The sequence below is a fragment of the Malurus melanocephalus genome, unplaced genomic scaffold (genome assembly GCF_030028575.1).
Source record: "Malurus melanocephalus ecotype Western Australia unplaced genomic scaffold, MMel_1.1 scaffold_89, whole genome shotgun sequence".
NCBI lineage: Eukaryota > Metazoa > Chordata > Aves > Passeriformes > Maluridae > Malurus > Malurus melanocephalus.
Window position 1 is genome coordinate 452,120 of NW_026623321.1, and position 26,158 is coordinate 478,277.

General features: G+C 49.7%; 1 protein-coding gene across 3 annotated transcripts in view; it reads right to left on the reverse strand.

Moving 5' to 3' along the window:
* The window catches only part of GDPD5 (glycerophosphodiester phosphodiesterase domain containing 5), a 100,262-nt gene that overhangs the window by 70,280 nt on the left and 3,824 nt on the right, over positions 1-26,158 (reverse strand). Inside the window, exon 1 of one of the 3 annotated variants that reach the window (XM_057368136.1) lies at positions 22,085-22,135. The exons of the other annotated variants lie outside the window; for them this stretch is intronic. The gene's annotated coding sequence lies outside the window, so the exon portion shown is untranslated. Of the gene's footprint in view, positions 1-22,084; positions 22,136-26,158 lie in introns of those variants that run through there. 3 annotated transcript variants of the gene reach the window in all.

A 26,158-nucleotide genomic window follows, 5' to 3' on the forward strand; every position in this document is an offset into this window, starting at 1 on the left:
GCTTTACCCAGCACAGCTCTTCAGCCAAGAGAGAGGGGAAGAAACACATCCATGGATCCTCAAGGCAGCAGGAATGAGGCCAACAAATCCTAAGGATGGATGAGGCAGAAGATGMCTCACTCATGGAAAAAAAAGTCATTCTAATATCTGCACCAGTGGAGTTAAACTGGGTGCCTTCCTTGGCTCTGAGCCACAGGTGTTGGGTGAGAGATGACACTCAAACTTCGCATGTTCTCCCTGTCCTCTCCAGCTGAGGCTGTGATTTTATTATTTTTACCTCAAAGTGGGAGAAAAGAAAACTAAGCCGCTGCTAGAAGACACCTTTTTTTTTTAGCCAGTCTTTGATATAATTTTATATATTTTTGTGAATTCTGTTGGGAATTGGTCCTAATAAAGAAAAAGCCCCAGATTCAGACCCCTTGGCTCACACTCTTGATCCAGTGGGGTTGGGGTGGTCCCTGCTCATCCTCCATCCAGTGCTTTTGGGGTCAGCCTGCACATCCTTCAGTATCACAGCAGGCCTTGGCAATCCAAAGGATCCAGGTGAAAGCTGATTTATTGGTTTGTTTATTTATCTATTTATGCCAAGGTTATTCCATCAACTGGCTCTTCAGGTGATTCCAGAGCTGACCTGAGCAGGTGGTTGGACTCCTGAGCTCCCTCCCAAACTGAAACATTTATTCTGTGATTTCATGTTTATTTGCAGGATTCATTTTCTTCAAGGAACATAAGGCTCAGCCCTGAAACCCTAAGCTTTGCATTCCAATAAATTCTTGGAAACTGCTTGACAATAAATGAGAGGGGACCACAGCCCCTGCCAGTTTTACTCCCACCTATTCACTGTGGAGAAGCAAGGGAGGCAGTACTCAGAGTTTCCATACAGGAAGGAGATTTTGGGGACATGTCTGTGCCTCCTGGCAGGGAGAGTACAGCCCAGCGACCTGGAAAAAAATGTTGTGAAGTGACTGGAAAGAGAATTCAGGAGGAATTTTGCGTTTTATCCCTTTCATTCCTTTAAGAAACGAAGGCTTTTATCAAGTTTTCAAACATTGTGAGGTTTGCAGCCAATATATAAACTCCAACCAGGAGTTCAGGTTGAAAATATCCTTTTTCCAGCAGAAACTCCTCAAGCCAGCAATASTGGCCAAACTGCTGCAAGTCATCATCTTCTCCCTCTTTAATCCTGGCTATTCACTTTCAGCTTTCTTAGCAGTTTTACACTTTCCAGCAAGCCGGGGGTTTGGGCCATGCTGCTTTCCAAGAATGTTCATTTCTCTCTTTAGCAGCTGTGAGTTCCTGAGGTGCCTGTGTGCCTTCAGTTCAAGTCCTCATTCCTCAGCTTGGATCTTCCTCAGCAGTACTTAAAAGAGGGYGAGCACATGTTCTCTGAGATAAAAACAAACACACTGTCCCAGTATTTCTGGTAAAATCCACTTGAGTTCCAGGTACTCTCAAACAGAGTTCTTTGCTGTTCCATCTTCTGCCARGCCCTTGAGAACTTCAAATTTTCTCTTTTTTTTTTTTTTTTTCAGTACCAGTTTGTATGGACTGACTGAAGCCCCAAAAGCCTTCCCTTTTTGTTTTTTTGGCATACAACTGGCACCACCTGCTCCCCCAGCAGGCSCAGGTTTCTATTCCAGGTTTGTGACACCAGTGCTTTCCTCACACAGCGCCCACGCTGGGTCCCCAAATCTGTCGGGCTGCGCGAAATCCCCGCGGCGCGAGGGCGCGGAGGCGGCTCCGTGTCTCGTCTCACTCTGTCTCTCAAGAGATTTTTTTCACAGCTTAAGGACATTTTCTCCCCCACACCAGCAGCATCTTTGCCACCCAACACCTGTTCAGCCCCCAGGTGTGAACTCACAGCTCAGCCGAGCTCCAGAGCCCTCTCCTGCAACAGGTGGCTCGGGTTTTGTGGGGRTTTCAGTATTATTTCTCCTAAATCTCTCCTTCAGCTCAACAAAGACATTTTCATGAGCTTCTCAGTGTTTTCTCCTCAACTGATGTGGCTGATCCCAGCCCCACATCCAGCCAGCCCCAAACAGCTGCTGGAGGTCACTCCACAAAGTCCCTGCTCAGGGAGATCCCTGGCACAGGGTGCCCAGAGAAGCTGTGGCTGCCCCTGGATCCCTGGCAGTGCCCRAGGCCAGGCTGCACATTGGGGCTGGGAGCAGCCTGGGACAGTGGAAGGTGTTCCTGCCATGGCTGGGGTGGAATGGGATGATCTCAAAGGTCCCTTCCAACCCCAATCCTTCTGTGAATGTGTTCAAAGCTTCCAGCCCTGGTTTGCCCTGTCCACACCACAAACCAGGGGCTCCACGTTTATCTCTGTTTAAGCATCCAAAAATGAAAGGCTGCTCAGCTTTCTGACAGGAACAGCCAGCGAAAGAGTTTTGCTTTCTTCTGTAGGAAGATCAAAAGAGCTGCTCTGACCCTCCCCTGGAAAACCCCAGCCCAGTGGCACTGGTTTCATCTCAGCTTCCCTGGCTCTTTGGCCAGAGACTTYGGGAACTGCTCAAGATGCAGAGTAATGGAATTCTTGATCAAGACAGGGGGTCGAGAAGAGAGATCCAGGATTTGATTAATGTTTTTATTTATATGGTTTCGTTATTATAATTTTGAAGAGGGGAGAGCTAAGTGGCTACAAACTTAAACGACTGGCAAAAGCCAATATCCCTAATTTTCAGAGCTTCCTCCTGTTACTGTCATCACTTTAGGATGAGCAAAATACACAAAAACAGTGACATTCTCAGAGCTCCAGCACCAAACCCCTGCCAGAGTCCAAGGGTATCACTGGAGGAACGAGGAGAGCACAAACGAGACAAAAGTCACCAAGTCTTTCACTACTCTCTCATATCACATTGAAGAGCCAACCAGGTCATCTCTTGCCCCCCCCTCCCCCGTGAGGTGTGACCACCTCAAAGAGCAAAAAACAAAGGCAGGCACAGGATCAGCTCCAACAGGACCAACACCCACCAGGCAATCCCAGCCTCAACACGTCTGAGGTTTTAATTTTTTAATTCACAGTCATTCTTTGTACCAACTGTGGAGGCTGAAGCACTGGGCTCCCAAAACCAGGAGCTGTCGGCAGCTTTTCTCCTCCTTTATGGGGCAAATCCCCTCCAGAAGAATTTTCCACTACTGAGTTCTTTGCTTTCAGCTTGGCARCCATGAGTTGTTTTCAGGACCCATAAATTGTGCTCAGGATCATCCCCACCTCTGCATTCTGAGAATCCTGGATTTCTGCTTTAATTCACAATGCAGTTCATTAGTCCAAAGGATTTCCAACTCCAGTCATCACCTGGTAGGAGCTGAGCTGATATCCCTTCCTCATCCCCTTACTTACAAGGCAGGATTGCACAAGAAAGCCAAAGTTCACATCCATTTCCTGCTCAGATCAGGTCCTGRAGACAGGAAAAGTTTCACTGGGTATTTTAATCTTGTTGGGCTTTCAAATCCTGCTCACCAGATCAGCAGGAGGAGGCCAAGACTTCACCACACAACAGCCCAAGCTTTCAGCCTGCTGTTACTCACCAAGAAGAGATCCCAGAGCAAGGCAGGTTTAGGCCTGGATTTAGTTCAAGCCAGAGTTAAACTGGTTTATTCAAGCCCCACCTGGAGGTGAAGAGCAGGTCAGATGCAGCACAGCCRGAGAAAAGCTCTGTATAGGGACAGGAACGTTAAGTGAAGGATAACGAGACCTTTGCAGCACCCTGGTTTGCCTCCAGCATGATCCAGGGATTCCAGCCACATCCCACAGCTCCAAAATCAACACAMATCCCCCTTTTGTTGGCTGAAAACAGGCATACACAACAGAGGGGGAATATGACAGCCCAATATCCCAGGGGAACAACAAGACATCCCYAGGGATTAATGCAAACAGCAGRTACACCAAGGAACAAAGAAACCAARAAGTGATTTCACTGCAATTCCCAAATCTACCCTCCAATAAATCTCATCTAGCTTAAAAGTGGGGTTTGACACAGAAGCTAAGCCCAAAAATTTGGATTTAACTTGAAAAAGACTCAACCTTGCRTTTATTTTTACTCAGCCTTCCAATGTTCAAGGCTTGAAGACACCAAAGCCCCAAGGAAAGAGATCAAACAGCAAAGGCAGGATGGGGAAAAGCTCAACTCCCACCAGATCCTTGCTGTGCAGAACCCTCTCCGAGCTGCTGACAGGTTTTGGCAGCTCAAGGGGGCACGAGTGGAACAGACATGACAATTCTTGCTCTTTGCACAAGCCTGGGACAGATCCAGGCTGCAGCCTCACCGGCATGAAGCAGACATGCAGAAACAGCCTGAAACCTCCCTGGGAAAAGAGGGATTTTAGCTAAAAACGTGTGCATGTTGTAAGAAATACAAAGCAAAATCTCTGTGAAGTATTTTAAAAAGACTGTTTAAGTACTACTTTCAAAATWAAGTGAAAATCCATTGAAATGATGATTGTGTCATGTCATTTCTTCACTCTTACCCATCCACCTGCCCTCAGACCACACAATTTGCTTCATTTCAGACTGAATAATGAGGCCTCTAGAGGATTTAACCACAAAAGCCCAAATCAAAAACCACCCCCACAGATGGAGAAAGACCAGAATCGTGCAGCAGGTCTCTCTTTCCATCACCCTCTGGGAAATCACCCAACCTCAGCATGTTACATTCCCCTTTTTCACCAGATTACTGAAAAACCTGCCAGAGATGCTGAATCACACGTGAATCATCCCAGAATAGTTTGGTTTGGGTTGGGAGGGACCTTAAAGCTCATCCAGCCATGGGCAGGGACACCTCCCCCTGTCCCAGSTCCAAACCCCAACGTCCAGCCTGGTCTTGGGCACTGCCAGGGATCCAGGGGAAGCCCCAACTTCCCTGTCCCATCACATCAGACCTCACCTGGCTCATCAAAACAAAACCCTTTGCCAAAATCTTCCCTGGCTGCTCTGCAGCAACACTTGGATGCTTCTCTGGTTTCTACAATCCTTCTGTGCTTAATCTCTCCTCCCCCACCCCATCAGGACATTGCAAACCAGAAAAAAAAAATCTCAAAAAACCCCATCCAGACAAGCACTGAAAAGAAATCTCACCATCACAGTCTGCAGCACAGATGATTTCACCCCAATTACTCGCTCTTGTCATGCAAATAAAAAAAGAACTACAGGAGAAGATTTAACTCCTGATCCTGACAACACAACAGCCAAAAATGAAGACGCTGCCTCAGGCGTTTCTTTCGGATTTCTTTTGTGCTGGGATTGGTCTGTCAGAATATGAGAAGTCTCCCAAAAGTGTTTTTGGAAGGAAGACAGATATTAAAGCCCAATTATACATCTGATTTTGAGCCTTCACCCTCTGATTCAGGGGAGCCCAAGGAACACTCACGTACAGGAATGGGGTGTTTGAACAGAGAAGGGGAAAAAAGGAAAAAGCGTTCAAGTTATGCAGAGAATCTGGGCAGAGAATGCAAATTCTGACCTATTTCTCCCTCCTGGCTGGGAGAGGGCAGAAGGCAGCTGCTACTGCTGCTCTGCAGGCACAGGAGAAGACAGCAGCCCTGCCAAAATCGCTGCAGCGATGCCCCTTGGGATGCAGGAAGGTGAAGGCCACCATCCCTCTACCCAGGGAACAATCCCCGAGCCCAGCAGCACCGTCTCCCAGGGAGGGGGCAGATCTGGAACCTTCCAGAGCCTCCCTCCAAATCCACCCCACGATGGGAAGGGGACAGGGACACAGCCATGGAGGGGACAGACACAACAGCTTGGCTGCAATGCCAGCTGGACACACACAGAAAGCCAAGGTCTGCAGGAGGGTCAGCCACTGTCCAGGGCAAGGAAAACTCCAGAGGGGAGCAATGGGCAGCCAGAAGAGGAAATCTGGCTCTGCAGCCCCTCCAGCAGAGGAGGATTCCCAGTTTGGTCACCCAAGCTGAGGCTCTCAAGCACACTCCTCAGCCAGCAGAGTGACCAGCCAGCCCAGCTCCTGATCCCAGCTGCAACCAGGGCCAAGGCTCACCCAGCACTTCCCATCTCAGAAGGGTCACATTCTCTGTGCACGCCCAAAAACAGAGCCATCTTCAGGAGCCACGAGAAGTCTTCCTCCCAATATGGAATTGTCCAGARGAGAAAGCTTTTCAGATGTAAAAAAATCAACCTGATCTCACTCAGAACAGGAGCTGACCGGGTTAACCCCCAGCTTAGGCTGGAGAGTCCAAGATGTGTCCCTGCAAAAGGTTTTTCTTACAGCACGGAGCTGTTTCAGCACAAGGTGACAGAGAMCAAAAGCAGCCAAGAAGAACCATGAATGCCACCCCAGCCAGAGATCCAGCTCATTCCCCACTCCTCTCCATCTGGGAGCAGCCTGGCTTTGTGGAAGGTGTCCCTGCCCATGGCAGGGGGTGGAATGAGATGCYCTTTAGGGTCCCTCCCAACCCAAACCATTTTGTGGCTCTAAAACCGGCTCCAGTGATGAATTTCCAGAAAAACACTGGAATGCTTTCTCATCAGCTCTTGGCATGCAATTCCTATCACATATTATACACATCCACCTCTTAATGATGCAGTCTGAGGCACAGCATCCCGCATCCCCCAAACCTCCTGCTTGGCACAAATGCAATTACAGATGAAGCCATAAAACCCTGGCTGCCCTGGCCAGGAACTACWATTTCTGCCCAAAGCAAACTCGGATTATACAGAAGGCTTTGTTCAGCCAGGCTCCTGCTTTTCCCTTAGGRAACCTAGATGTCAAAAGACCTATAAATGCTGGTAATTTATTATGTGGAAAGACAGAACTGAGATCTAAGCTGGGTTTATGTTTGAAATGGTCACAGAGGCCTGGGATGGCAAGTCAGAATTGTTGTTCCCGTTTATATACACGTAAATACCCAGGGATGAAAAAAATGTCAAGGAGAGAAGAATTATCAGCACCACAGGAGCACTGAGCAGGAAATGTGGTTTGGATTTAAAGGTTGTTCTGGGATTGTACTGCGAGAATATAAAAAAAAATCAGGGAAAAATTTACAAGGAATAAAGAAGTTTCAGTTTGAAGTCTGTTTATCAGCATYGGTTAAGGAAAGATTTGTTTTGTCCTCAAGGAGAGCAGGGAATCACTTCAAGGCTTTAAAGTTCTCCCGCATCGTTCACAGAGGGCTCTGGAGGCATTTGTGGTACAATTTTGATGTTTAAATAAACAAGAAGCACATTCCCAGCATTTGGGTTCCTTCCAGCCTCCCAAGCATCCCAGGAATCCTGCAGCAGGACCAGGATGTGGGATCCTGCTCTTCACCACTGGTGAAGGCACCCACAGCACACCCTGCCAGGTGATTCCTCACTTCCCTCTGGCCTCTTCCCAGGGTTTGGAACATTCCAGCACCTCCTGGAAAACGYCCTTGCCTTTTCTGTTCAGCTGCAGGTAAGGAAGCTTTCTCCAGCTCCATGGGATGCAAATTACAAACATCTCCCTCACCCTACAGAAAAAAGAGCTGGAATATAAAATAAAAGACTTCATCTTTCCCACCAAAGCCAGACTGTAAACAGCCCAAGGGTTCAGACAAGTACCTGGGATGTGGAACAGACTTTCAAAACTGTTTTCTTCYTCCCTCATCCCGGAAGAGTTTCCTGCCTGGTCCATCAGCAGCATCCCTACACAGCCCAAGAGGAAGGGAGCTCTCAGCTCTGGGATGGAGTCCCCAAGCACTTTAAACCACTCTTGTTTTGGGATCAGAAAGAAGTGGGTGCTCAGAAGAGCTCTCCAGGAAATCTGTCCCCACCAGACACTTGGACAGCAAAGACATTTAACTCCAGTGGATTTTCCTTGGGCTGGAGGAGTTTAACACACCCAACYTGAGTAAAAAGACAGGGAGGGGGGAAAAAAGTGTTAAATAAGGAGTTAAGTGCCTCCATTTCTAAGGAGATGGTGAGAGATGCTCTGAGAAAAAATTAGAGACAGTCACATCCCAATCACTAAAAAAAAGTTCTTTTCTTTTAACAACAACAGATGCTGCAGGAGCACAACAGCACAGCTCCAAAAAGCCAGGGAGACAGAGAAATCCCAAGAACACCCTGATCCTGTTCCATGGAAACATGGCAATTGCTGCTCTAGGGAAGGAAGACRCAGCAGTTTCAATGCAGGAAATGTTGTGCCTGCTGGATGCAGCACTGGGTCATTCTGCCCCAGTCGTGCCCTCAGCTTCTCTCCTTAGCTGTGACTGAAGGTAGAATTCTCCAGCTGCTGTGGAATTCAGACTGTGGATCTCAGGAAATCCCAACAGCCCCATCAAATTCAAAACTGGAGCTGGAAATCAGAGCTACAAGCCCATCACAACTTTCTCAAGAGGCTGGACACTTGTCCCTTCTTCCATGTCACCCCTGGCCTCACTTTCAGCCATGGGACTGGTTCTCAGGGAAGGAAGGCTTCATAACCATCCTTCCTTTCCCCAAATTCTCCACAACTCAGCTGGGATCCAGCCTTTCCCAAAGAACTTTCACTGATGCAGTGATSTATCTGAATTCAGGCACTAATGCACACGGGCTACCTTTGGGACTCTTCACAGCCTGTGCCAGGCCTGGACAGCCTTTTTCATAATGAAATCTTCYCTAATCACCAATTTAAGCCTCCYCTGGCACAACTTGTGGCTGTTTCCTCTGGTTCTGTTATTTGTTCCCTGGGAGAAGACATTGACCTCCCCCATCACTCTGGGAGACAAAGGCACATCAACCTTTCCACAGCGTTTTTAGGGAGATAAGGATGTAAATTAACTCCCCAGCATATTTGCCTAAATGCTAATTAACTGTGTCCTCTTACAGACCTGGCAGTTTTAGGAGAATTTACTGCCTCAGGTTTTAGCAAGAAGGTCACTTCTGCACCTACCAAAAAGGCTGCATTTTGTTCCTCACCACCTCCAGCCTTTTTAGACTCAGAATTAAAGTCTTTTCACATGGCTCAAAGCAAGATGCTGTGATGTGGGCACAGTGGAGGAGGAGATTTGAAGTCACCATCCCCATTTCCCATTCTGCATCCTTTGGTGACAGACTAACTCCATCCCCTGAAATGCTCATTAAATTAGGGTGACAAATTACCTTTATTTATTGCAGCCCTGATGAGAATGGCATTCAACAAACAAGAGACAGTGGTGGGGGGAATCAATACACAAACATCCCCTGCTTTGCAGGTTTAACCCCTCCAGCAACCTATTAACATGTTTCAGAACAGTAACCAGGCAAATATTAGATTTTCACTTGCACTGAACAGTTATTAGGACACCCAAGTCTCCAACAGTCAATGAAATAGTGTGAAACCCACCAGAGGTGTCAGGTTGGACTCCTGTGAGCAGCTCTGAGGTCCCACCAAGCACCAGAAATGYGGTGTTCAAGGTTCTGCCTTTGCTAAATTTTCTTTAATCTGCTGCAGAGGTTTGTAATCAGAAGAAACTCTCCCCTGTGAGGGTGGGGAGGCCCTGGCACAGGGTGCCCAGAGAAGCTGTGCTGCCCCTGTCAGTGTCCAAGGCCAGGCTGGACCCAGCTTGGAGTCACCTGGGACAGTGGAAGGTGTCCTGCCCATGGAACTGGATGAGCTTTAAGGCTTCTCCCAGCCCAAACCTTCCCATCTAAAGAAAAACTGCACAGCTGCACACAGCAGGCTTTCCAAGAGGCCAAAAGGAAGAAGAAATTCAAGCTCTGGTTAMTAAAGATGGTGATTTATAGGCTGCAAACACGCGCTGGACAGGGCAGGAGGATAAATTAGCACCAAAAGCCTGGGCTGACACATCTTTGCCACCGTCACCTCTGGGACAGGGATCTGACTGCAGCAGCAGACAGGGAGACTCCAAGCCGGGCGTCCCTGGGTGTGCCAGCGCCCCTGATTAACTCCCAGCTGTTAATTACAGGATGTAMACAGTGCCCTCAGCTGACCCACAGCCAGGGCAGGCACTTGCAGCTCAGCAGTGCCCTGGTTGCTGCCCATGTGCCACCTGTGGCAGAGCCAGCTGTCCCTTCCCTAGGGACAGCACAGGACCTCGGGAGTGGCACCCTGGGATCCTGCACTCGGGATTCCTGCCCCCTTCTTCCACTCAACAAAGATAAAAACCTTCTCGGTGCTGAGGGGTCACAGAGCTCCTGTCACAAACCACAGACCAAGATTAAAGCCTCTGGTCAGTGCAAGGAACACCTCGAGGGTGCCCAGAGAAGCTGTGGCTGCCYMTGGATCCCTGGCAGTGACAAAGGACAGGCTGGACATTGGGGCTTGGAGCAMCCYGGGACAGTGGGAGGTGTCTCTGCCATGGCAGGGGTGGCACTGGGTGATGTTTAAAGCTCTGTTCCACCCTAAACTGCTCCGTTCTCCTCCGGTCCCTGAACAGCTCCAGCCCACAGGAGGTGAAGGTGCTTTTCTCACCTCTACAAGATTCTGAAACACTTCCAAAGCTTCCCTTGCCCCAGACCCTGCTGCTGTCAGTGAGGTTTTGGACAGAAGGGGCCCTGAGGCAGCAGCAGTGTCACACATGTCACCATGACCTGCTGCTCCTGCAGGGGCACAGCGAGATATCCCAGACAATGCACCAAGGAAGGGACGCCTCACAAACATCCCTTCAATGCTTTTCTCACTGTAATCCTCCCACATATATATTTGGGTTTTAATCTAAATTCCTCAGAGGAGAGCAGATCCCACCAGTGCAGGAGATACCTGACTCTGGCAGTGAGTAAAGCTGGGCTCCCCTGTGCTCAGACATGCTGCGTCCCACAAAGCTGCCTGTTCTCAGAACACAAAGCTAAAAAAAAAAAATTTAAAAATCAGAACAGAGAGTAAGAATTTGGGGATCATTTTTATCAAGAGAATGATTTCAGTTTTCCCAGGGCGCTTTCACATGCGGCTGCGCTCACCCATGGCTAATCTCCGCTCAGACACTCACTGGTGACACYGCTCTGGAGAGAGCCCAGGGATTACAGGAGAGCATCCAAGGGGCCAAGGGCAGCCTGGACACGCAGGAGCTGGGCCACCACCCCTGCAGCCCCACGGAGCTCAGTCCCATCCCAAGGACACCACACAAAGGTTCCCCTGCAGCACCGAGCCAAGGCTGGCACCACTGGGCAGGGTCTGTCTGGGACCAGGTTTGGTTCAGGAGCCAAAACTCCCATGCCAGAGGCAATGAGCATCCTGGAGTCTTCACATGGCTCCACTAAGGGCAGCAGGTCCTACACAGTCACCACACAAACCTCAATGATGATCACAATCTCTTAAAGCCTAAATGATCCCACCATAGGAACACTGGGTAGATGTAAGTTCCTAAAGTTTCAATGGGATGTGCTTTCAAGAGCAAATTCCGCCGAGATTTATTGCAAAAAGAGGAAAAACCCAGTTGTATTTAGACAGAATRATGGCATCACTGAGGCTGGAAAACCCTCTGAGGTCGAGTGCAGCTATGAACCTGCCCCACAGTGTGCCCCTGTACCACACACCCCCAAAACCTTCTAAGCACCTCCAGGAGCTCTGATCCCACCCTGCTCCTGCTCAGCCTGTCCCAACGCCTGCCCACTCCTCCAGGGAAGGAATGTTCCCTCACATCCAACCCAAACTTCCCCAGCACTTCCTCCCATCCTCTCACTTGTTATGTTTGGGGCACAARTTCTGGCAGCCAATGCAAGAGGTCTGAGGCTGGAGATGTTCATCTGCTCACTCTGYTCCTCTGTCTCTGGAGCAGCTCTGCATTGGAGAAATCCCTTCCCTGGGGCCCAAACTCTGGGACAACGAGAAAAAGGATGCAAGAGGAAAGCAAAGAACTTCTGCAGTCAGCAGTGTGTTCTGGCACCTAAATAGATGGATTTGTTTTCTTTTGAGGAATTGGAAAGGAAGGCARAGAAAAGCAGCAGTGCTGATCCAAAACAAGCTCCAGCAAACCAAGGGCTGTGCACATCACACAGGAGCTTGGCTTGCAGATTTATCTGCCATTTCTGGACAATTCCAGCCATGCAATCCCTTGGGCAGAAGCAGATCTGGAGGGGCCGGRCTCAGAAGGGCACAGTCAGTGCCCCACAGGGCTTCTTCCCAGCCTTCTGCCACTTTCCTCCAGCAAGGAACGCCAGAGAACATCATAGTGGGAGTCATGGTGTCCCAAGGGGAGGGAAGGAGGAATGTCAGCCTACTTCCCACAGGTGCCTCGAGTCCCAGACCCTCTGCCTGGCCAGCCCCAGGTCAGCATTTCAATGTTTGGCCCCCTGCTAGAGACTCACCATTTCCTCCAGATCTCCTTTAAAACTGCTCCCAGAAGCAATTCTTTAAAATTTATTAACTTAATAAAGAAAACAAAACACCGAGGAATCACAGGGAACAACCCTACAGTTGTGCTGCAGCAGCCACCACAGCCCCAGTTCCCTCAGCATCCCCATCACCCCTGTGCTCCCCACAAGGAGCTCTCAGGACAAAAGGGACASCCTTGTCCCCCTGAGCCAGCATTAAACAGTTTGGACACCATTTCAACACTGGCTAAAAATACAGCTGGCTCTGGACCAGATGCAGGTGAAGCTGGGGACTGGGATCAGCAAGGACAGATGCTCAGGCATAGCYCAGATCACCTGGCTCAGGGTCTTGTGATCTGCCAAGTCAGCAAACAGCAGCACCTCCAGGCAGAAATCATTCCAGGGGATTACCTGCAATCCCTACAGGCTGGGAAAAGGGCACAGAAAGGAGCTTTCTCCAGACTTCCATGCAAGAGGGTCATTTACCCCTGCCCAAGGGAATGAGGCTTTCAATATCCCCCAGGTTTCTTTCTTATCCTGAAGCTGCAGGTTTCCATCAGAGCACCTCTCACAAGTCCAGACTGTTAATTTCTGTGTTTACAGTGGGTGTTGGCCTTATCAGCAGGATGAATGTCCTGGCTCTGCTGAACCATGATTTAATCCCTTAAAACATGTTCTCATCAAGCGTTGTTTAATTAGCCCACGCAATTTCCACCTCAGCAGGGAGGGCAGAACCCCCCAGTCCCCTGCTGCCTTTCCCAGGTCACTCCAGCAGTCACCCCAAGCCTCTCATGGAATATTCCAGCTGCCTTTTCCTCTTTTTCCCAGCTCAAACCAAMGACAGCTCCCTGCAGGAAGCTCCTCTGATAAACGCTGCAAGGACCTGGAAGCTCTCATCTGGAGTCTGYGGGATATTTTCCAAAAGAAGCAGGTCCCAGTGGAATTCCTGCAGAATCAGGTGGCTCCTGACATCCTTAAGGCTGGAATATCCAGTGGTTCATCACTCCTGCATGTGGAATTGTCCAGTCCCATGTGCCCATGGTGAGGTTCCAGTGGACAGATCAGCACCTCTCCCATGCTGCTCTGTCTAGGCCTGGCTTATGACAGATTTTCCTTGGAAGTGTTCCTGAAGAACAAATCCAACCTCATCTCTTGATGAATTCCAGGAATGGGGCATCCACAGCTTCTTTGGGCATCCTGTGCCAGGGCCCATTCACCATCTTGGGATTCTTGGGCGTTAAAAATAAAATCAAATTTAAAGAAAAAAGGATTCTCRTACCCCAAAATGGATGCATTTGAAAAGGCTTGTGATTAGGCTGGTCACAAAATGAACTGTTTTCCCTAAGGAAGACGTTGGCCCTCCCAAAATGAAACTACATGGGATGAAAGCTGTAAAGTCTATCAGACTATGCAGTCCCATGTCTCTGGCAGGTAGATTCAGGAATCACTGAGGCTGGAAAAGACYTCCAGGATAATGGAGTCATTAACCCAGCCCTGCCAAGTTCAAGGGCAAAGGTAGAACTTCCTCTGACACTTWATTTCCCTCCATCAGCACTAAACATCAGGGTTTGGCCCCTCTGTGATGAGGATCCGGCAGARATTATGAAGAAAAACAAGAGAGCTGAGCAGGACAAAGGAAGGTAGAGCAGAGACAGAATCTGAGGCATCCATCATCATCAGGAGAATGCTTCCCACGATGGAGAGGAAGGGGAAGGAAGAGAGTCAGCCACGGGGAACAATCGCTCCAAGGAAGGGGAAGCAGCATTGTTTGAGAGATTCGACAGAAAAACATATAAAGCAATCCCCCATCCCTCAAAAAAAGGAAAGAAAAAACATTCCCAKAGTCTTTGGGAAGGCTCAGCTCCACCTTGACATCACACCCCCCACTCTGAGCCAGAAGGGAAGAGAAGCTGCTTTGATTTTTTTTTTTCCCCAGGCAGTGTTACCAGCCCTTTTCCCCAGGAAGGAAACCTTCCACACTCCCCTTCCCCTCCCATCTGCAAAGCCTGAGCCTGGCTCCTCATTCCACCTCCCCARGAGCCCAGACAGGGCAAGGAAAGGGAGGCATCTCCCCACTGGGCCATGAACTCACATCCAGGACCTCTGCAAGCTCTGCAGGAGCTTCCATGGAAAGCAGGCAGCCCCAAAACCTCCCTTTCCCTGAGGTGATCCCTCTTTCCAGCAAGCAGACCCCAGGGAGAGTAGGATGAAGTGTGCATCCAGCGTGCAAATGGTGAAACTCACTGCTCATCTCTGAGCTTCCCCACTCTAACACTACTGCAGCTGAATTCCATTCTGCTTAAGCCTTTCCCAAAATACCTGTGCTCCTTTGAGGTACTTCTTCCTCTCCTCAGAAGCTTTGCAGAAATTAAATCCTATTAGTGCATAACTCTCATGCAGTAAGTGTGACATATTGGGGATTTTCAGTGGCAGGCTCAGCAAAAGCCTTGCCAGACAAGTCCTTCAGATGCGAGACATCCCAGACATCTGAAGCCTCGAGGCTTCTTTCATGCACAGGTTCAGTGCTAATCCCAAAGCTCCCCAGCCCTCCTGGGCTCTGCCCTATCCCATCACCCAGCAGAGCAGTTCCCTGCCTTGGTTAGCTCACTTTCCATCTCTGGGAGCATCCAAGGCCAGGCTGGACATGGCTTGGAGCACCCTGGGGCAGTGGAACGTGTCCCTGGGATGAGCTTTAAGGTCCCTTTAACCCAAACCAGTCTGTGATTCTGATTCCAATCCCTYAAGCTACAGGACTTTAATAGATCTCAAATGCTGCAGTGAATTCTCCTCCAAGTCCTTCTTCAGCTGCTGTTTTCACTGCTGGAAACTTCACCCCTTTGCAGCTCTTCCAAAGCACAGTGGACACGTGGCCATACCCACAAGCCCCGTTACCCCTCAGGCATTTCCCTTCGTGTTTCAATGCAACAGCAGCACCATCAGGGAAGCCCCCACTCCTTCCTTGGTGAAATCTCCTCACAAGTCCCTAGAGATGCCCTAAAAATGAGCTTTATTTCACCAGGCACCAGCTGAGAGGATTTATCTGGGCTGTCGTGGCAGGGTCAAGGAGAGGGACATGCCTGAAGCACAGATGTCACCCAGCTCCATCCCCACCTCTGCACTCCCCAGGTCTCGGGTTAGGGAGGCTGACAGCCAAGCTCTGAAAAGCAAAACCACATTTCTGGAATTCTCCCCACTTCTWTCCCTGCAGCCATCCCCACAGAGCCAGGTTTCCAGGGAACGTTTTCCACCCAAATGTGAAGGGAAGCAGCACGTGATCCAACTCTGCCATCTGCATTCCAAGGAGGCTTTCTCTTATGAAAACTCACATTAAATCACTGAAAAAGCAAACCAAAAGCACCCCCAAACAAGCCCTCACTGTATTAGCCAYGAGAGGAAGCCCTGCAGTAACTTTGGGAGTCTTTAAAGGGTAGATATTTTCCACCCATTATCTGAGACATCTTTCTAGGCTTCATTAAGCACATTACAAATTTGCTTTTGTCAATGGAAGTGCAGATGGCATTTGAGCTAAAGATTAGGATCCCATTTCCTTCCTCTAAAGCAAAAGGCAAACATTAGCAAGGACTGCTGGGGTTAACCTTTAATTATTGCACAAGAAGCCCCAGTGCACAGCTCTAACAGGCTCTTCACACCTCAGAGCCCCTGCCAGGGCCTAAAGGGGTTCCAAGAGAGCTGGAGAGGGACTGGGGACAAGGGATGGAGGGACAGAACACAGGGAATGACTTCCCACTGCCAGAGGGCAGGGATGGATGGGATATTGGGAAGGAATTGTTCCCTGTGAGGGTGGGGAGGCCCTGGCACAGGGYGCCCAGAGAAGCTGTGGCTGCCCCTGGATCTCTGGCAGTGCCCAAGGCCAGGCCGGACATTGGGGCACCTGGATGATGAGTTGAGCCCACCCTGAAGGTCCTTTCCAATCCAAACCATTCTGTGGCTCAAGATCTGCTCCCACTCCAGGGAGAGTCAGACCCCAAAGGAAAGGGCTGTAAATGAAGCCCACCCAGCTCAGGGACAGCTCCAGCCAATGCTGAACTCAATCCCTTCCCCARCTGAATCAAACCAGCTGAGAAATGAAATTAAGGCTTTGGACAGGTGTGAGAGAGGTTCTGAAGCCAAGGGCTGTGCACGGAGTGAGAGCAGATGGAGGAAAGAAGGGACCTGTTGGGGTTCTGATCCCCCAGATCCTAAATCCCACCGGAGCTGTGACATCCTTGCTCCAGAGAAACCTCCAGGTGCGGGATCTGTCACCAGGGAACAATTCCAGAAGATGCTTTATCACACCTCGTTTAGCACCTTCCCAAGCACAGAGCTGGACCAAACAGGTCCAAGGGAGGTTTCCTCTCCTGGCCAGGTGTGCCAAGGGTGGGATAAACCATGCACAGCTCTCCACAGAGCTCAACTCCTGCCTATCAGCACCTTCCTGCCATAAAAATGAGTTATTCTGGGCTCAAAACTGACACCAAGTCAAACGCCATCTGTTTTTCCACCAAGATAAAGGCTCCTCTGAGGTTGCTCTGGGAGTACCTGCAACACTGCTGCCGTGGCTCCCAGCTCAGGGAGCTGTGGGATGCCCAAATTAGTGCCTGCACTGCTCAGGGTTTATTCTGGGCTGTGTGCAAGGTGCTATCTTTGTGCTTTTTGAGTGCACAGCATCAGCAAACAGAGATCCTTACAGTCTGGAGCAAAGAGAGAAACAGAACCATCCCAGGAAAAGCTCAGGAGGTGACAGCTCTTCCCAAGCCATTTTTGCCACATGGAAGTTCCACAAGTTGCAGCAGAGTCAGAGAAGCATCCCACCCATACAATTTAATTCAGAGCTTAAATTAAACTATTAAAAAAAAAAATCAACAAAAACCCAAAAAAACCCCAAACAAAAAGAGGTGCAGCGGCAGAATAGGAAAGCAAACACCACTGCAGCTTTATCTTTGCACCCAACAAGAAACGGGATGAAAAAGATACAAGAACCATGGGTATTCCTCACAGCAGAGAGGTTCCGTGGAAGCCCTGGTGAGCTGGAGGAGCAGAGGAAGCTGAGGAGCAGCACAGGCAGGGAGTCAGGAGTGGGATCTGCTCCAGTGATGGAATTACAAGCAATCAAGCGCTTGGGTGCCAAATCCATTTGTGCTGGATAAATAAAGAGAGCAGAGCCAAACTCACCCATGGCCAAAACCAGCACCAGGAGGTCAAGGACTTCCTGCAGAGTGACTGCACAGAGTGACACTCGGATGTGACGTGTCCCTGCCACAGCACAGCACCTCTCTCAACTCTGCCGGGCTGGATAAATGCTGTGTGAGGAGTTTTGCTGCACCCTCAGTTCTTYCAGAACCCAAATAACCACTGACATTTCCAGAAATGCTGTCACCAACTCCACAAGGGGAGCCACTCATCCATAAACTGCCTGCGCTCTGTGGGCTGGACAGAATTCTCACCTCTGCTCTGGAGCGAGGCTGGGAGAGCTGGGGGTGCTCACCTGGAGAAGGGAAGGATCCAGGGAGAGCTCAGAGCCCCTCCCAGAGCCTGAAGGGGCTCCAGGAGAGCTGGAGAGGGACTGGCGACAAGGGATGGAGAGACAGGACACAGGGAATGGCTTCCCACTGCCAGAGGACAGGGCTGAGCTCTGAGCTCAGGTCAGGATCTCACTGGACCAGCAGGGTGAGGTCCTGTGGTGCTAGCAAAACACAAGGCTGAGTAACTCCCAGAGTCTGTCACTGCCAACCTGGCAGCAAATAAACTGACACCACAGAGAAGCCGTTTGGGACATGACATCTCAGAGAAAATTCACTTTATTCTYACCTTCTGGTCTGGATGGACTGAATATTCTCTCAGGAAACCAGCCTTGGCCAGRGTGACAGCACACRGAGCAGCCTCAAACCTGAYCCCACCAGTTTTCTCTTCMTTCTATGATTTTTYYCTGTAACAGCTCTTAGGYTGTCCTAARAAGACCCACGTTCAGTCTSACAAACCACATTTTTGCCAACAATATTTCAGAAGCAGCCCCTGTGCTGCTCCCACTTCCAGAGGGGAGGTTATTCCATGGAATGAGCAGATCATCCCTGCTCAGCATCCCCTCCTCACTGCCCTTTCCACATGGAACACAAGAAACCATCACATTCCTGCTGCCCTCCTCCCCAGTCACCCCCAGAGCCCCCAAGCCTCTGGGAACTGGGCTGGGGGAGCAGCAGAGGTGGCTGCAGCTGCCAGACACTCCCATGTGCCAATGGCTCTCAGGGAAAAGGGGCCAAAACCAGCTCAGAGTCCACTAGCCAGCCCCACAAGAGTAGGATTTTACCCCATCCCATTTGTCCATGGGTTAAATGCCTCCTCCACGCACCTCAATCACTCCAGGCTGGGAGCTGTGGGGTTGGAGAGCTCTGTCACATTCCCAGGCTAACCCCAGGGCACCAAAGTGCACTGAGGCAGCAGGATGAACACAAACAGTGCTCAGGAAATGGTTTTTATTTGCAGAGTATCCCAGGTGAGCATGCCACGAGGTGGGAAACACTCTCTGTGTCACTGCTGCAGCAGCAGGTAAGTTTTCCCATGGCCACCTTCACACCCTGGTGGCTCCAGAGATGCTCTGTGAGCTGGGATTGTTGGCTCAGGATAAAYTGGGCAGAGCCATTGGCCAAATACCTTCCCCTGTAGAGTTCCCAGAGCTATTCCGGGCAGGCTGTGTCCCAGGCTGAAGGTATTTCTGGTATCTGGTTAATGTCCATCACAGTGGGGAAATAAATAACAAATAATCACAAACCAAGGGTTCATCCTGCACCTTTTGCACTGGGGAAAAGCTGCTGGAAAGGAAAAGGGAAGGAGAAAAACGGCTGCAGATTCCAYTGTCCCATTGCATTCCCTCAGTGGGCCTCAGGAGTGACACTGAGCTGAGRGTACAATTAAAACAGCAAAAACTAYGTAMAGAAATGCTGGAGCCAGGGAAAGGTCACACCCAGTGTTTTCCAGACCCTCCCTCCCACCTCAGCCTGCACCATCCCCTAAAAACTCCACCATCAGAGAGGCTGTGCCACATCAGAGAGCAGCACCCACAAAGGAGGATTCACGGGAATAAACCTCAAGGGAGAAATCAACCCTCATGTCTGGCTGCCTTTCCAGAGTATCCACGGGCTCACACCCTCATCYCACCCCACTGGGGCAGGGCCACCGCCTGCATTTCAGTCACTAGAAAATATTCTTATTTTCTTGGCCAAAAGCAGTGATGTCTGAAAGTTTTATGCAAAAAAAAACCCCTTCTTTAGGGAATACATCAGTTATCTTAAAAGAGAGACCTTGATTTTAATTTTCCAAATCAGTTGAACTTCATATATAGCAATTTTTCATGTTTAAAAACCTGTAGGAGGTATGTATCAAAACATACTTGAAAGCACTGGAGAGTGGCTCTTAGTTTATCATATTAAGTTTATATCCCAAATCACCCCAACACCTTTCCTTTCAGAGCCATCATCAAAGCATCAACCTCAGCTCTGTTGCATTATCCAAGGGCAAACAACCAACAAGTTCTTTCTTTGTGGTGCTCCAGCGTTTCTCCGTTTCAAAGGCAGGATGAAAAGCTCACTCCTTCACTGTTCCCATGGAGAAGCAGGAGGGAGATGACACAAGCACGAGCTAAACCCTCAGAGCTCCAGAATGACCTTGGCATGCAGGTCTTCACTAGATTTTTCATAGTTTTAGAGTTCTCCAAAAGCCAGACCAGTGGTAAACACTATTTTTTTTTCTTACCACATAGTAAATGATGGGCAAAATTAAAAGAGCAGACCCTGCAGCTGGTTTCAGCTCCAGAGCAAGAAAAATACTTAAATACAGCCCTCATGTTGCATGGCAGGGAGAGGATTTATTACTGCTGGGACACAGGACTCTCCCCACAGGCTGCCTCCCCAAATTCCCAAGCCTCCCAGCTGGCAGTGAGCCCTAGGGGGGAATCCACACACCTCAGCACTCCCTCTATATCCACTCACAGTGTAATTTATTCCTGAGCTCAGCTACTTGCAGCAATATTTATTTTTTTAATTCCAGCTCCAGTGCCTGAGCCCAAAGCTTGCTCTCCACAGCTCTGCCGTTTAGCAAACATYAAAGCTGATGGGGCATGAGACAGAATAGGGTTTTACTCACAGCCCTGCCCAGGAGCTGCCTCCCTAGAGCTGACAGCCACAAGTCTTTTAGGCAAGATTTATTTCATATCTTTCCTTCASAGACAAAAAAAAMCCCAAAACTACATAAAAACTAAACAAAAAAAAAAATGAACAGCCTTCTGGAATCCAACATATGGGATCAGTCATCAAATATGGCCAGTTTGGGAGCAAAATACCTCATAAGCTTCAGGCAATGCTAAAACACAGCAACAAGTTTTCGGGTGGCCAGGCAAAAGGTAGGAGCAGACAGACTCCAAGCTGCCCCACTGCTGTACTCCACTTCCAGCCTGAGGCAGAAAACTCCTTCTGAAAAGGARGAATTGGCTCAGGGATCTGGTTTGCAGCTCTCCCTGTTAAAAGGGGTTTCAAGTCAGTGCCACCCCTTTCCCCCAAGGCTGGTTTGTGTTTCTCCAATGYTTTTTAAACGTTTCAGAGGAACGTGACAGTGCCTGAAGCAGGAGGGGCTGAGCTGTAGGAAGCCCCAGGGCTGCTGTTCCTCCCCAGCTGCACGGTGAACTCAGATCTAACAATCAGCATCACCAATTCTGGGAGAAATCACTCACAAAGCACTGGAGAACCCCACAACTCCTATTCCCACTTGGTTTAGCCCTGGCACTTTGGGATTTGGCTGCTTTGACGAAGCCCAGGTAAAGCACCTGAGGCTGATAAACCCCATTAGCAGCTCACACAGCTGAGCAGCAGCAACTGTTCACTGGAAAAATTKGGAACAATTTGGGAACTCCAGGGTCAGGCTGACCTTGGGCACAGCAGCAGGGAACAGCAACCAGCATTTGCTCCCACTCTTGTCTAAAGCCATCTCCTCCAACARCTCTGGCCACCTGCAGCACAGCCAGGGCTGACTGCCTGATTTTCCTGGGATTAAGCCCAGCTCAGGCAGCCCAAAGCCCAGAGTGTGGCTTTGAGCAAGGCACATCTGGGCCATGGTGCTACAGCAGGGACCATCCTGGCAATTCCCAGCTCCATCCCTCCTCCATCTCCTGCTGTGCCATCAGTGGGTTCAAACAAACCTTCTCCCTGCCCTTYCAGCACCTAAAGGGGCTCCAGGAGAGCTGGAGAGGGACAGGAATGGCTTCCCACTGCCACAGGGCAGGGATGGATGGGATATTGGGYAGGAAWTGGGTGGGGAGGCCTTGGCACAGGGTGSSCAGAGAAGCTGTGGCTGCTCCRTCCCTGGCAGYGTCCAAGGCCAAGGAATTCCACTCCAGTTCACCTTGTGCCACCTTCAATCCAGTGTTCTGCCACCCTTGCAGAGGTCAGAGCCCTGAAGGAGCACRGAGATGATTCAGGGAATTTGTGCTCCCTTCACTGGTGCTCAGGGACTGCACAAACCCTTTAGGATTTCTTTCTCTGAGCAAAGAGCATCCYGGGGAGACATGAGAATCCCTAAATTTAACTCAGCACGGTTAAGTTTGGAAAACACCTTCAAGATCTTTGAGTCCAACCAGTAACTGACKGTGCCAGGTCCAGCACTAATCCACRTCCCCCAAGCACCACATCTCCTGCTCTTTTTGGAGACTGAGCACTCCCAGCCTGTTCAACCCATGGGGGGAGCAGCCACCACCTCATTACATACACAGAGCACACAACAATCAGGCAGCTGCAGTTCAGACACTCAGGCAGTTCACAGACCTCGATCCCAAAATCATCTGCTTCCTTTCAACATTTTTTTTTTAAAGCACATTGGAGAGGGACTTACAGAGCAGCAGCACTCCCAGCACAATTCCTTGTTGGATGTTCTGTGCTCAGGGACCCAAAGCAGCCCCATCCCCAAAGCCCTGCTGATATTCAGGTCTAATAGTGCTGATAAGCCAGAGCTGGAACAGCTCTTACGCACTGTAAGTTTTATCTGTGGCAGAGCACACTTGTTACAGACCCTCTGTTATCAGCACTGCAAATATCAGCAGAGATAAGGACAGCACGTGATGCCTGGGAAGGTGCAGAACTGTCAGCAGACACTTTGGGGTTTGACTCCCTTGACCCCATTGTCCCAGCTCATGACCTCGAGGGCTCCCTGATCCTCACCCCGTGTTCCCCCCACACGCAGCCCCAAACTGCTCCAGGAAAGGAGCAGATCCTTCAAGCCAGTCCTTCAGATCTGCCCTTCCAGGGAACACCGCAGAGAGCTGCAAAGTTTGGGAAATCAGGGAAAAGCCTTTATTTCTCTTGAGCTTTGAAAGAAGCCAAGAGAGCAAAGTGATTTTCTCTCAGGTCCAAAGTGCTCAGTATAACACTCAGGCACCAATTACCCCAGGAATTCGGATTTAAGGACTCTCTCGACAGAAGGGGTTTAACAATGAGCGGRCCCTTTTAGAACTATAGARAACTCCAAATTTGAAYTTATTCTGCTGTTAGARCTGGATTTTTAACTGCTCATTGCAGGGCAGCTCTACAAGCCTGGAYACCAGATCACAGCTCCACAATAAAACCCCGTGAGTTACAACTCCCCCTGTCACACGGGGTGTTTGACATGGCAGGGATTGCAGCCCAGCAGGAGCCTTGGCTCTCAGCTCAAACCCAATCTGGCTGCTGAGGAAACCTTTCTCCTCACCCCTCTCACCAGAAAGACCATCCAAAGGGACACTGGGACAGGTCTCCAGCATCATTCAGGCACAGATCCCCTCTACAGAACCACTGCAGGAAGATTCTGTGCAGCTCTCGAGGGTCAGCAAAGCACAGGGCGAGGTCTGAGCTCCACGTTAACCCCTGGTACCTCGGACCAAACGCAGCGAAGGACAATCCCCTCCCACACTGCTCCTGCCCTGCTCCAGGGACAGCAGCTCCATCCCTCTAATCCCACAAGCAGCTTTATTTCTCCTGGCAAAGCAGAACCGTCCCGGGAGCCCTGGCAGCGTTWGTGTTTCGGGAACGAGCCGAGTGACCTTGGGATGCGCAGAGGTTTGTCCCTTCCAGCATCACACACACCGGAGCAGCCTCTTCCCACCACATTAACATTTCAACATCTACAGCTGTCTTACAGCGCGTTCCGCTAATGTGCAGCCCTCCCGGAGATCCAAATCAAAAACCACCAAAACAAACACATCCCTACGCACAGGAGACGGGTTAGGAAACAGTTGTGATAAGGGAAAGGATCTCCAGCCGAGCTGTCAACCTTGCACTTTAAATCAGGCTTGGAACGAGGGCTGCAAGCACTCTGTGCTGGGTGATTAACTCACAGCTAAAGAGGAGCTGAGCTCCTTCATTCCCAAAGCAGATCCTGCTCCAGCTCGCAGATGATCCTGCAGGCTGTCACACACCAGCTAATGCCACAGCCCGGGCACGGAGGAGAAACACCCCGAAAAGAAGAGTCTGCCACCACTCTGTGCTCACAAAGCGTCAAATGCAGCATGGCAAGGGGYGTGGGAGCCCACAGACCGCAGCTGCAGGGCACAGGGAGAAGGCAGACAGCAACATCTGTATTTTTGGCAGGATTTTTGGTATCTTAAGAGCTGGAAAATGAGGATTGCAAATCCTGAGCAATCCTCAATGAGAAACATAATTTGCATGTGAACAGGAACACATCTAAAAATAGATGTTTGAAATGGTCTGGCCTCACCTCTTGGCTTGATGATTCCAGGGCTCCCAAATATCCCAAACCCACAGATTTCAAGGCCTGTCCAGGCACTATTACTCTGCAAATCTCTAAGGTCAACTAATCTTAGAGATGGAGAAACAGAGCAAATCATGCCTGGACACCCAGCTCAAGACACRGGAGCTGCCTCTTTGCTGGGTTCCAAAGTGCAGTAGGATTGACTGGCAGTGTGAAGTCTCACTGACAAGATTCCCGAATAATTAGTAGGCAGATTAATACCCCAATTCCCACAATACCTGCAAACAATCGCTGCTGGATCAGGCAGCTGCCTACAAACATCACCTACGTGACAGCCTTGAGGAATTTCTTTATGGGGCTGCTTCATGCAAGAATTACAGAGTCATCACAGAAAGGTTTGGATTGGAAGGGGCCTTAAAAATCATCTTYTTCCATTTTTCCAGGGACACCTTCCACCAGCCTATGCTGCTCAGAGTATTTGGGAAGAGAGAAACACCCTGGATTTGAACATTCACTTCCCACCTTCTCCAAAAAAGCTTTTTTTTCCCCCCCTCTGAGAAAGGTCAAGGGTTGGGTGACTCTTTCCTACACCAACAGCTGAGACATGCAGGAAATATTTTAATCCCAAGGAAAGCATTAATTGCCTCTTGGCAAAAAAATAAAAGCAAATCCAGAAAACAACCTCCCCCAAAATCCACCCAAACATGACAGAGTAACCTCCGCACTGTGGTAAATCCCTGTAAACAAACCTAAGCCCTCTCCATCCATCCCAGGGCTGGGTTTAAGCCATAACCTGGGAAACCCCCAGGTCATCGTGCCCCTTGGCACAGGATGAGGAGCTGAGACATGACCTGGGGTGTTTATCCCCATTTATCCCCTCTCTCCAAGGTTTCACTCAGGCCAGAGCTGTGCAGGCAGCACACGGGGTTGTGATGGGGTCACACACAGGGACACCTCCCGAGGGCCACGCCAGGTCCCTCCCTCCTGGCAAGGACCGGGACAATTTCACAAGACAGCAAGGCCAGACTCGAGCCTCAAATCCTCTCCAAGCTCTTAAGTGCCCTGCTCAGGATTAGCCCTGCTTCCCAAGAATCTCATGGAACACCCCGAGCATCCCCTGTCACCTTCAGGAGCCATATCCCAGCTGCCCTCCACGGGCTRGGGCCAGCTCCAAGTCAGAAAATTTAATGCATTCTGTTTGTTTTGCCGCAATTCCGCAGAATGCTGACTTGATTTTAGACTTGATTTATGATTAAGTGACTGTCAGCTCCAGAGATTCATCAATACAAGCTAAGTGGCCCAAATATAATCTCGTAGAGTGGCTCAGGAGAACACGTGGCCGGTGAAGGGTACAACCAGTCCATTACATCTTTTTTAAGGCTACACTCAAAAATACCTATTGGAGGAAACTCTGGGTTTCACCTTGGACTATTTCAGTCAGATGCAAGCTGCTTTCCCTGGGCAAACGTGAGCCTGAAACTCAGCACGGCTAAAAACAGARTATTTCTGCTCTGTGCATTTCACCTCGGGCTGGGGGAGGGACAAGTTTCATTTCACCTCAGCGAGGAGGAAAGGGAAGCAAAACACAGGGGCCAGGCATTTATGGAGAGGGTTTACAAGTCACAGCAGCATTTTAAGAGAAGCAGGCTTTAAAATAAATAAATAAATAAATAGAAATTAAAGGCAAACTGGCATCTAAGGGGGAAAGTGGGAGATAAAAAGCTACTTTGGCACAGCGCCACGTGGTAACTCTGAAAGTGAAACAGATCCTTCTGAGCACTGCCAGGCAAGAAGAGAATAAACTTACAGCCTATCAGCTCYGAGTCCTCCGGGATCCAGCAGCCTGGAGCCCCAGCTCCTCATGGAAAGTGTGGCTCCAGCACGGAGGACGCGGTGCAGAGAGGGCAGGAGGATTCAGGTTTGTCATGACTAAGGAATTACATTAAAACCAGCACAGGCTCTTTCCAAGGAGCAGATTAACCACCAGCACAGATGGGGGAGCCTGGAGAAGAGCTTGTGCCCAGATTTGTGCAGCACCCAGCAAAGGGGCAACTTTCCCTTTTCCTATCCTCAATCCACCTTTCATCCAGCAGAGAAAAAATAAGTAAACAAACAAAGCCAGATCAAGAGCCACACACACACACACACAAAAAATCACAGAAAGAAATATTTGTTGTCATCAGGACTGATCCTACCCAAAGRCCAGGAGAACAAAAACAGACA